The sequence below is a fragment of the Belonocnema kinseyi genome, chromosome 1, assembly GCF_010883055.1.
Source record: "Belonocnema kinseyi isolate 2016_QV_RU_SX_M_011 chromosome 1, B_treatae_v1, whole genome shotgun sequence".
Classification (NCBI taxonomy): Eukaryota; Metazoa; Arthropoda; class Insecta; order Hymenoptera; family Cynipidae; genus Belonocnema; species Belonocnema kinseyi.
The window spans coordinates 117,329,252-117,340,768 of NC_046657.1; the positions used below are offsets into that span (position 1 = coordinate 117,329,252).

At 33.3% G+C, this 11,517-nt stretch overlaps 1 protein-coding gene across 3 annotated transcripts in view; it reads right to left on the reverse strand.

Annotated features, from left to right (window-relative positions):
- The window catches only part of LOC117170977 (retinoic acid receptor RXR), an 81,201-nt gene extending 76,084 nt beyond the window's left edge, over positions 1–5,117 (reverse strand). For 2 of the 3 annotated variants that reach the window (XM_033358036.1, XM_033358022.1), the window contains exon 1: positions 5,040–5,117. The gene's annotated coding sequence lies outside the window, so the exon portion shown is untranslated. Of the gene's footprint in view, positions 1–4,952 lie in introns of all 3 variants that reach the window. The other variant, XM_033358028.1, reaches the window with a different exon arrangement.
- Positions 5,118–11,517: the final 6,400 nt, after the last annotated feature.

Below are 11,517 nucleotides of genomic sequence, written 5' to 3' on the forward strand. Positions count from 1 at the left end.
AACTAAGCAAAAATTCTAATATAAAAACTATTGTTAAAATAATTAAGTTTTGCACATTTTATACTTTATTTTATAAAAAATAATGTCTTCCTTTGATTAAGCATGGCTGTTAATATTATTTCAATTCTTAAAATCAAAGAAAACACGTTATTGCAGAGACCTGATTTTTTGCACGACAACTGACTTAAATTAATTAAACAGCATTTAAATTAACTGATATACTTTTAGGCGAATTCATCAAAACGCAACAAGACTGTCTGAGTTAAAGTTCATTCTAGACAACTGAACTGATTATAAAGTTAATTCAATTGAATTACAACCAATTTAATTTCGTTGGATTCAATTAAGTTTGGCGGGACATACATTAATTAATCTTAATTCAAATGATATGTACATAATTACTTGCACTTTTTAATAAATTAGATTGAACTAAACCCAATTCAAGGTAAGCTGCCTGAATAAAGGAAAGTTGAGTGAAATCAACTAGATTAGGTAATTCAAAAGAAATTTTATTCATCTAAATTCCAGTAAATCAACAATATTTTAAGTGAATTCTGTCATACTTTTTTAATTCTGCCGTAATGTCTATTTGTTTACCTCTAGGCCACAATCAGTTGTTTTACGCATACTTCTGCCAATTCTCAAATTTTATTTGATGTGATTTTCAATTGATCTGATCTTGGTCTGAATTGGTTCAAATCTTCAAGTCGCTCTCAATGAAAGTATTGTCCTTTCACTTTATTTCTAAATGTTTGACGCGTCAAGGTTTCTGACCTTGAGATTTAATTAGGAGCAACGGGCATTCCCAAGACTGTTAAATTCATGGAAAGTGTTGGAATATCGTGAGACCGGGACTCGTAAGCGAAAGTGATTAGACTGATTAGCAAGGTCTCTGCTTACGCGAAAAAAGGAAGGAGGAAGCTCGACATTTGGTTATGAATCACGCGATCGGAATAAGATCGCGGAGAGGCGAACGGTCGAGAATCAAGTAGACTGCGGTATTAGTGCGGCAGTGTTGTGAGGTCAATGTCGAGGTCAAGCAGGTCTTTCACACCACCAGACAGTTCTGCGTGTTTATAGCTAATGAAATTCTATTGTACGCGCCTTCATATGCAAGCTGTTTATCTAGATCGCGCGACTAGATTACGAAATTTCATTAATCGGAATCTCAGAGGTTCACCCCTCTCTATATTTTGTTATTATAATGAACAGAATATGTCATAGATCCATAGCCAAGGATATTCCAACAATAAGCAAATGGAGAAAGTGATCAATATTTCTGCTAGAAATCGAATTAAACAGAACTTTTAAATTTTTCAATGGTTGCCAAAAAGCTTCATTTTTCCAAATGTCATGGTCTTTTCCTGACTTTTTTTTTACTTTCACTGACCATTAATATTCAAAGACCAGTATTTTGATCTGGTTACATTTTTAACATAGAATCCTTTACAAACAGAATAAAAGAATAATCCAGAAAATTATTTTCCCAACGAACATTTGTATTTTCACAAAAAAATACTTTTTAACAAAACTTAAATTTTCAATAAAATAATTAAATTTTAAAACAAATTGTTGAATTATCGACAAAAAATTTAACTGAGATGAATTATGAAACCAAAATGACCAATTTTCTACGTAAAAAATATGTATATTCAACCAAATACATACATTCGAAAACAAATAGCTTAATTTTCAACAGACAAAAATCAACTGTTCTGATGAATTCTCTGTAAATCAATTGAATTTTCCATACAAAATATGAATTTTTAATTAAGCAGTTTCATTTTTATCCAAAAAAGAGGAAATTTCGACTAAAACAGATGCATTTTTAAACCAAAAAGGCGAATTTTAAAAACAAATATTTGAATTTTCAACCAAGAAAGACTTGAATTGAATTTTCAACAAAAAGTTTATTTTCTATCGGAATAGTTGAATTTTTAAACCAAGAAGACGAATTTTCAAGGAGAGAGTACTAGGAAACTAAATTACAGACAAAAGTATTATATAAGTGTGACCGCAAAATTTCATTTTCAAAATTCCCCAATTCGCCCCTGATCAATTTTTGATTTTTGTTTTCTATTAACATTTTCCAAGACAAGAATCTTGATAGGTTTTTAAGAGAGAATCCTTTATAAAATGAACCAAATAATTTGAAAGTGAAATGTAAAAATTTCAAATTTATCATCATTAACAGTTATTTAAAGTGCCACTTATGGCCATTCCTTGACTTTGGCAAGATTTGTTGTCAAAATCATTTACTTTTACCTGAGTTCCAGGTTGTCCATGACCAACGGCCACCCTGCGTATTGCATTTTAAAAGCAATTTTTAGTTATAAAATTATCCAATTTTGAATGCATCAATTCTAAAATTAATTTGAAATCGAATATATGAAATATTGCAATCTGAAATATTGCCCACTTAGGATTCTTTAAATGTGAACTAATTTGGACCGTTTTTAATTTCTAAATGACCAACTTCCATTTTGAGATAAAATTGCAGATTATTCATTGAAGGAGTCAGACTTAAAATAATTGAATTTTGAATGCTATTCAATTTTCTTGAATTACTGAACGATTTTCATATTTAAAATTTAAAAATAACTTTTTCAGTTCGAAATATTGAAATTCTGAGCATTTTTTTGAATTTTATGGAATTGTTATGATTGGTGTTATACTAAATGAATTCAGTTGTTTTAAAATGAAAACTAAAATTCTAAGAACTAAGGTAAAGCATTCTACAGTTTGAACGATTTCTTTAAAAATTTGAATTAGCAAAAAATGTCTAATTAAAAAATAAATAGTCGATAACTGATTCTTTGTCATTTTTTTTAATTCGCCGAAGCATTGTTTTAATTTTCTAATTTTGTTGAATACATCTGCATATTTTTAAATCTTTTAATTGAATTGAATTTCATTTTTTTCTCTTGAATCTTATCTATTCTTTTAAACTCTTGAATTAAGGTGTACCTTAAAATTGCTGGCGAACTCTACACCTTTCAATTAAATAAATAAATTTCAATTTTAAGTGGTAAAATTTTTAATTGTTAAATTATAAATTTGTCCATTTTTAATTAAAATTCATGCTTGAACTTATTTGATGTTGGAAGCTTCAGCCTGAAAAAATTCAACGTTAAGCGTCTCGAATTGGAAATTCTTTGACTGGTATGTTTTTTATGCTGAAGTTGTTTAATTCTAAATATTAAAATATAAAATTATCAATGTATAAATGTTAGAATAAAAAATGTTTCGATTTGAAATTTGACTAATTTAAACTGTTTAATTTTGAACGATTTATAATCCAAACGCTTTAAATTAAAAAAGATTTTATATCAAACGCTCGAAGCTCCATGTTCCTAAAACACTATTGAAGCATCCAAGGCTGAGGGTTTTGAATTCAAATTGAAAGTTTAAATTAAACCACTTTCACCTAGAGGCTTCTAAATTTAGCACGAACATAACCCTTGTATAGTCTAGATGTCGGTAACAGGAATATGCCACTAGAAGTGACCTAGCCTAATTGCGTCTTTTAAATTGTTCAATTTAAAATACTTAATTGAATTGCTTACTTTCTCAAGAATCTCGAATGAATAAAATACTAATTGAAGTTTGCATAATCTAAAGCAACTAATTTTAAAGGGATGGAGAAGTTCGAAACTGATAACAGCGCCCTGGAAGACTAATCGATAAAGCTCGATGATTGGCGTATATTTTTTGTGAAAGTGCAATTTGCTAATGAGAATGGGGTAAACCCATTGTTAGTAAAACATATTGCTAACCGTGTTGACCCTTATCGGTCACTACGATAAAAGGTCTTAATTAAAGAGAATAAATTTGCATGCTTCTAGTTCATAAAAACTAAAAAGAAATGCATAGGCCGGATTATCGCGATTATGTGTGCATCGAATAATACCGTAAGTACTATTCTTTTTATCGGATCGGCGTGAGTGCAGGCTGCAAAAGGACGCAAATAACTAGCTCGCTCGTTAATCGTTCAGGTTCGATGAGGCCTCAAGGTCAGACACAAGCATCAAGCAGTTATCGAAGGTCGAAGAAAGATCACGAATGCAATTCTTTCGCGCATTTTCAGTTTTTATTACTCAACTTATTTTAAGATTATTTTCAAAACAATTTATTCCTTTTATACACTTTCTTAGTTAAGATTAGCCGGATTTAATTCCTTCAACACTGATAAATGTTAAGATAAAACATTAAAAATGGTACAGTTTTTAAATTGAAAGTCTTAATGGTTATTGAGATTTTATTTTCGACTACATTACAAAAAGAAGAATTTAAAACTAAATGCTTTATATAGATTATAAAATTCAAATATTTGTCGCTTTCATTATAAATTTATTATAAATTTTCTGAAAATGATGTAAATAATTTTTTTTATAATAAAATAATTCGCTAAGAAATAAGTGTGAAAGTGAAAGTATTTTCAGAAATATGACACACGAATTTTATTCCACTCTTCATATTTGTCTTTGGATAAAAAGATTTTTCTATTACCAAAGACCTTGAAAAGTCGATTAAACTTCAGTCAAATACGATTAATATTCAGATTCGCGACTTTCTTAAATGGATTAGTAAAATAGACAAAATAGACAAAATTGAATAATTTGCACTAATTTTAATTTAATGACCTTTATATTTCAAATTAAAAAATAATGCATTTATGTAGAATTAAAACTGCACTTTAACTAAATTATTGAAGGTCGTGGCAATAGCCGGATTTTTTCGGTACGAATAGAGCTGGAATAGCTGGAAAGATTTTGACTCAAATTTCGGCACAAATAGCTCGGTTTTTTCCTTTGTGTAGACACTTCCATTAATAAAATTTAAAATCACTTTTATTTATTTTATTTCAAAAAAGGCGACTTTTTGAATAGTTCAAGTAATTTCCGAATTTGGAGACCAATCCAATAGAATTTCAGAAAAATTGTAGATCACACTCAGTGAAATGTTGCTTTTCACTAGTTTTCGCGGTAATCGGTCGCGTCAAGTGCACTGAGGGTACACGCGATGTGCTTTTCACTCACCGACTGACTGACTTAACAACTGAATGAATGAGTAACTGACTGCGATGCGCAGTGCTAAAGGCAACTGAGCGAGCGATCACCGGCCGGCCTGCGCTGCATGCTGGCGTGTGAGTTTCAAAGAAGATGGGAAATGGGATTCGAAGAGGGGAGCGTTTGCGCGGGTGGGGCAGAGGGAAGTAACCAGAATCACGGACTTCAAATACTAGACAAGGCAAGGATTACATGTTGACATTCATCCCCTACATTTCATGAATCTAATAACAATTTAATTTAATTGATAATAAGCCTGTTCTTAAAAATAATCTCTGAAGTAGATAGGCTGTTCTCTAAACTTCTATTAGTGAGAAGTGGGTCACTGAATCCAATCAGTAGCAGTTTCTCTGGCGAATAACTGAATAAAATTGAATTCAAGATAAATCTAACCAAATTCTAAAAGATTTCCAGACAATTCAAAACGGATTCAATAATATTCAAGATAAATCCATGAGAGTTAGATAATGATAGATGATTCACGATGAATAGTCGCGAGCTGAATTCAGGTAAATTAAATAGCATTTATGAAAACTTAAAACGAATTGAAATTGATTCCAGAGAATTCACGACTGATTCGCAGAATTTCAAAATCATTTTCAGAGAATTCAAAATCATTTTCAGAGAATCCAAAATACATTTAGAAGAAATGAAAGAAAATTTAGGATGAATTTAAGAGAATTTGACAGAATTCATGATCATATCGAGAGATTTCAAGATGTATTCCAGAAAGTTTAAGGTTAATACAAAAAATTCAAAATGCATTCACGATAAATATTGAAAATAATTGAAGAATAATTCAAGACAAGAAAAAAAATTGATGCAACAACAAATTGTTGAAAATTCAAGAAAAAAATTGATGCAACAAATTGTTGACAACCGCTGATTTACCTTCTAAATCATATATAATTAATGATAATTCCAAATAGTTTGATTTATTCACTACTCTGTAATATCAACATTCTTTAATTTTAATAAATGAGGGAGCCACCTAACGGTTCGTTCGCGGCTGCTGTACTGGTTACGCATGTCTGACCAAATGCGTCTCGCACTACTGCTGCACATGGCATCACCATGTGTCATCGCATCACATGGTCACACCGGTCTATCTCCAGCGTCCGTGCCCAGGATACATTAGTACCAGTGTTTTTAATACAATTTTTTCCCTTATAAACTATTACTACTTAAGCATACACTCAGTATTACTATTATTTTAGCAGTATAATAAATGGAAATAGACAAGGTCAAGTGTCCCTTTTAGGAAATAGGTGCCTGACAACAGAAAAGAAAGAAACTAGGGGAACATGGGGCAAAAATACTACAGGGGCAAAGCGGGACGATGATTATATCTCCTATATAGTATGACGCCATCTACTGAAAATTGTAGGAACTTAGTTTTGAGTCGTTCCCGAGATTTCCCATGTCTATTTGTTATAATTTTGTTGTTATTTCCACGCTATGAGACGCATGGGTTGTTTTCATGACCAGATACAATATTGGCCAATTTTTAAATACACGTAAGTAATACAAATGCTTCATAAAAATCGCTTCAGCACCATTCCGCTGTATACTTAACAGCTCTTGTATGCGTCTAGGTTTTTTGGATTACGAGTATTATGGCGATTTTTAGGCGTCACATTGAAAAAAGTACTTTGGGAGTAGAATGGGCAGGGGGAAAACGGGATACCGCTCGAGATATAGTAGAGCGCACATTGTCTTGCGCTGGTTTTGACAGTGAGGACGGAGACGAAAATCATGTATGTCCCCGGGGTAAAGGGCAAAACAAGACGAAATACTTTTTTTCCAAAATTAATATAAAAGTTAGAACGTGGCATTTTAACAATGCGATTTTTTTCAGTACATTATTAGTTGTTTGAGACATCTATAGTGTTGGATGCGGAAAAAAGTATTTTAGTATGCGAAAAAAAAATCCTAAAACAAAATCGTCCCGTTACCTTGAAATCATTTGTTGGTCGGTCGCCCACTGGGGAAAAAATTTTTTTTCAATAAAAATCGTTTGACAGTACAGTTGTTATCAGATTTTTATGCTTTTTTTGTTAGAAACGGTCGTAGATCATTAAAGTGTAACGAGTAGCTGTGTTTATTTCACTTCCACTAAAGCCAAATTCGTTATTTAACGAAAAAGTTTTGGCTTTTTTTGTCGAACTTTTCAGTGATAACATTTCTCTTAAAATTAAATAAAATTCATTGAATCAAGGACATAAATTAGTGGGTTAGAGTAGGAGCAAAATTGTTTACAGCTTTAGAAACAAACTAATGAAAAAAGTTCATTGATCATTAATGTGCGACTCAAGTTAGTTAAGGATATAGTTCAGCTTTTCTTCAGTTAGTTATAAAATTAATTTATGGTCTGTTTTAATGAATTTGAAAGTTCTAAAAGAAATAGTGTCACTGAAAAGTTAGACAAAAAAATGTTTAAGCTAAAAACCCATCAAGAATTGTAACTCTTAGGCGATTTTGGTCGAAAAAGGTGTTTTTTCGCACCCTGTCATCGAGATCACGAGGATCATGTCCACCCTAGACAGTTCGCTTCGAATTAGTTGTGTTCAAAGCAGAAACGCGTACGCGTCACCTAACCAGGTTAATTCTTCGACAAACCCTTGAAATCGACGTCACCTAGAACTGTTCACAGGAAGCGAAAACGGATCCGAACGTGCTCCCAGTTTACGGATCATAGAAGTGATTTCCCTTCGCACAGTTCAGTTTAATGAAAGTTCTATGTTAAAATTCTACTTATCGCATTTGCCACCAAGTCTTTTTATCGCGGAAAGTCCACAAGAGCCAAGAAAAGTGTAATCGCTCAAATAGATCTCTGTAAGGGTAGAGCGACGAGTGAAAAGACCCTCGCCGATTGAAAGGTAGTTAAGGTTCGTTAGGAACTGACCGCCTCCCAGGACAAAACGCGTTAATTCTGCTTGCTCTCACTCTTGGCAGGAAGAATTTAATACATTTACAGTCTACATCAGACTCCGAAATCCCTACACAGGTTGACCTTGTTCGTAGATGTCATGGAAGAAACCCAAAGAAGGTCTTAACACTGGCTGAAAGTGGTAGCAATGAATACCAGGTCAACCCTAGCGCTTATACTTCTCTCTATCTACCACCAGTACATAATTTACAGAGTTGAAGGATTCTGAAAACCCGACAAAATATCTTAAAACCTTTGTATCAGCCACGCACTTATTGTTTCAGCCAACATTTGTTGAAAGCGATGAGTTCTGCCTTACCAGAACCGGCTCACCATGATCACCACATTGCCCGCCATATTTTTATTGGCTAATGCCACCAAAATGAACTGCGAAAATAACACTGTTCCACAGCCTGGCAGCTTTGATCTATCCTTAAAATAATGGCACAAGATTCAAACTCAGCCAATGAGATTTTTTTATTCGAATTTCACGCCATTATTTTCAGGTCGGATCAGTGGTGTCAGAACGCGGATATCTCCGTCATGCGCAGTAGTGATTCTGTGTATTTTCAAATTGACAAATGGCGTTACATAACTTAAAAATAGACCGGTATAACTAGTGCGCATGAAGCACTACCGTGGATCGTGCGCATAAGTAATTTTAGGGTATTTTTATGTTTTGGTTACTAATTTGTGTCTTCTGCGCAATAAAGAGATGTGCCGCCGTAGCACAGTGTGGCAACTGTGTTTAGGGCAAGTGAAAGTTCGGTCACATGGCGTTTGGATGAACTGAAAATTACGAAAATGCCGATTCTAGAAAGTGAATGAATAAATGATGAAAAATAGCTATTCTATATAACTTGATATTAGTCAAACAAAACATAAATCAAATGGAATTTGAAAAATATTAATACGCCCCTATTTGTATGGCATTTAAGAGAATTGTCGACAGCTTTGCGTTCTTCATGTTTTTTATATATTTGATACCTACTATCATTAGTGCAAGATTGTATGTTCGCTTTACAAGTATAAGTAAATGTTCACACTTTCTCTGATTTTCTTTAACATGATTAATTTGACTACAATTAAAGAAATATGCAATTCTGCTTGGCAACGAATAGAAACATTGAACAACACCATAGAATATTAATCTGTCGTCTCCGTTGCATAAACTAACAATGGAGAGGAGCGGTGATAAAAGTGGAAGAGAGTGGAAGAACAAGGTGTGCCTTTGCATTTCGACCGTGCACTAGAACTTGACTCCTATAACCTCACGAATAGCAGCGCAAGCTCCACTTCCCCTTCTCAACTCTCCTACCAACCCCTATTTTCCTTCTGTTTTGCTTCGCGGCCACTCCCACTTTTACCCTAAAACTCTCCTCTATTCCATTTATTACTCGTATTCGCAAAACATGTCTTGCTAATAATCTTATGCCCCAGCCTATCAGATATAATTGCGTCCGCATCCTATTGTGCGTCATGATATATAAAAATAATACAATGCTAAGTGCTGACCTTGTGCTTAGAATATGCACTCGATCTTCTTTTGTGTCAAGACATCTTCGCAAAATCATGATCATAAAGTTTGACACCTACTGTAGGTGCAGGAAAAAGGAATTAATTAAATGAAGCGTTATTGATCGGCTGGCACTTTTTGATTGGTGTAACGAAATTACAATAATCTTTCAATAGGAAAAAAGTGCTTGGCTGGAGAAATGAGAGTTCATGCCAGACACCATAATCGGCTTAGTGGCGAACCATTATTTCTTCTCTACGGCTGAAATAGGGTTGTTGACATGATTTTTTTTCCGAAACATAATACAGAAATAAAATCGAAAACAATAATGAAATGAAAATATAAAAATTAATAATAAAACATACATAATTTTTGATAAATCCAATAAAGAAAAGTGATAAAACCTGGGACTGTAAAAGTCCTCCTCTTAATTTTTTTAATATCTCCGAAAATATAGGATCTTAGGACAAAATTGTTCAGTAAAGTTGTAAATCTGTAATGAAAGAAATATTGTCCGTTAAATGCATACTTTTGCTCAAATCAATAGGTTTCGAGAAAAACAGAACAAATCAGTTGTTTACGTATTACTTCAGCACTTGTTTTCGACCTGGGCCGACTTGAACCGATTTCACTGTCATTTCCGTAAAAAAAAGATGGAATTCAGGAACTTCCTCTATAGTATACATAACAAAGTATTGATTTTTAATTTATAAATGGTAATATCCGACAATTTAGAATTATTGTTCTAAATTGCCCTACACTAAAAAAATTATATCGCATGAACTGCAATATGTACCGTAATCCTTGCCCTATATATCGTAATTATCGCATTATAATAGCGCAAAATCGTGTTATCGTACATTGCAAGTTTTCACATTATATACCACATACTGTGCAATCCATAACGTAAGCAAGTATTACGCTATCACATTGTATTTCTTCTTTTGTAATGGGGTGAGGGTTCGAGTAGTGAACAAGCGATCACAGAAAAAATTAAAGATAAAGTTTACATCGATTTCAGGTGAAACATTCACCGGAACAAAAATTAAGCTTGCCAGATAAATTTGACATGAATCGAAGATAATTTCCGACTTTTAACCTTGCCTGGATAATCTTTCGCCTTATAATCGCCCCATTTTTATTCGAGGTGTAACGACAATTACGATGCCAGCGCTATCCAGCGTCGTTTAACTTCATTAAATTGGAGAGGAATGGGAATTCCCATCTGTCAGTTGCGTTTTGCGCTTTTGCTATTTGGTATTAAATAAGTTCAAATTCATCTACAATTGTGTAATTTATTTCGGAGATGTATCAGTAAGAGCAAATTTTTTTCGTGTTAACTGTTGCTGATTCAACATGTTTTACCGAAATTTGCTTACTTCAGCGTGACGCAGTAGACGAGAGCAGAATTATACTCCGAACCTCGGTGAAACTTTCGCCGAAATATGTTTAACTCATACTTTGCCTTTTTCCCATTGCTGCTAAGGTCACCGTAGAAGACGACAGTTTTTATTCACATGCCAAAAAAATTTTACTTAATTTTTTTCTGTGACATTAGTGTATTATAATATCGTACAAAGCTCCGGGACTGCTTGTAAGTTATCATATTACACTTTCTTGCAATATAGAGGTTTTGCGATATTATTGTGTGATATTATTGTGCGATATCTTTTTCTCCGTGTACATGTTCTATTTTTAGAAAAGACAAGAAAAAATATCAACTCGGGTTTAAACCAATAATATTATTTGTTGTGCTGACGCGTTACCCGACTTCGCCGCCTATCAGCGGTAGGTTCCTTCTAAGCCTTTACTAGATTTTGTCAGATTAATTTACCCTGATTGGGTCTGACAATATTCATGCCAGATCAGTTTTGCTAGTCAGAACCACAGCATCGCTCCACTATTCTTTATCAGTCCCATAGGCCGCCTTATAAATCCCTTAATAGGAGTTATCCTATAGGAGTTATCAATGTGTACTAACCGTTTTCACCACATGGAAGTGA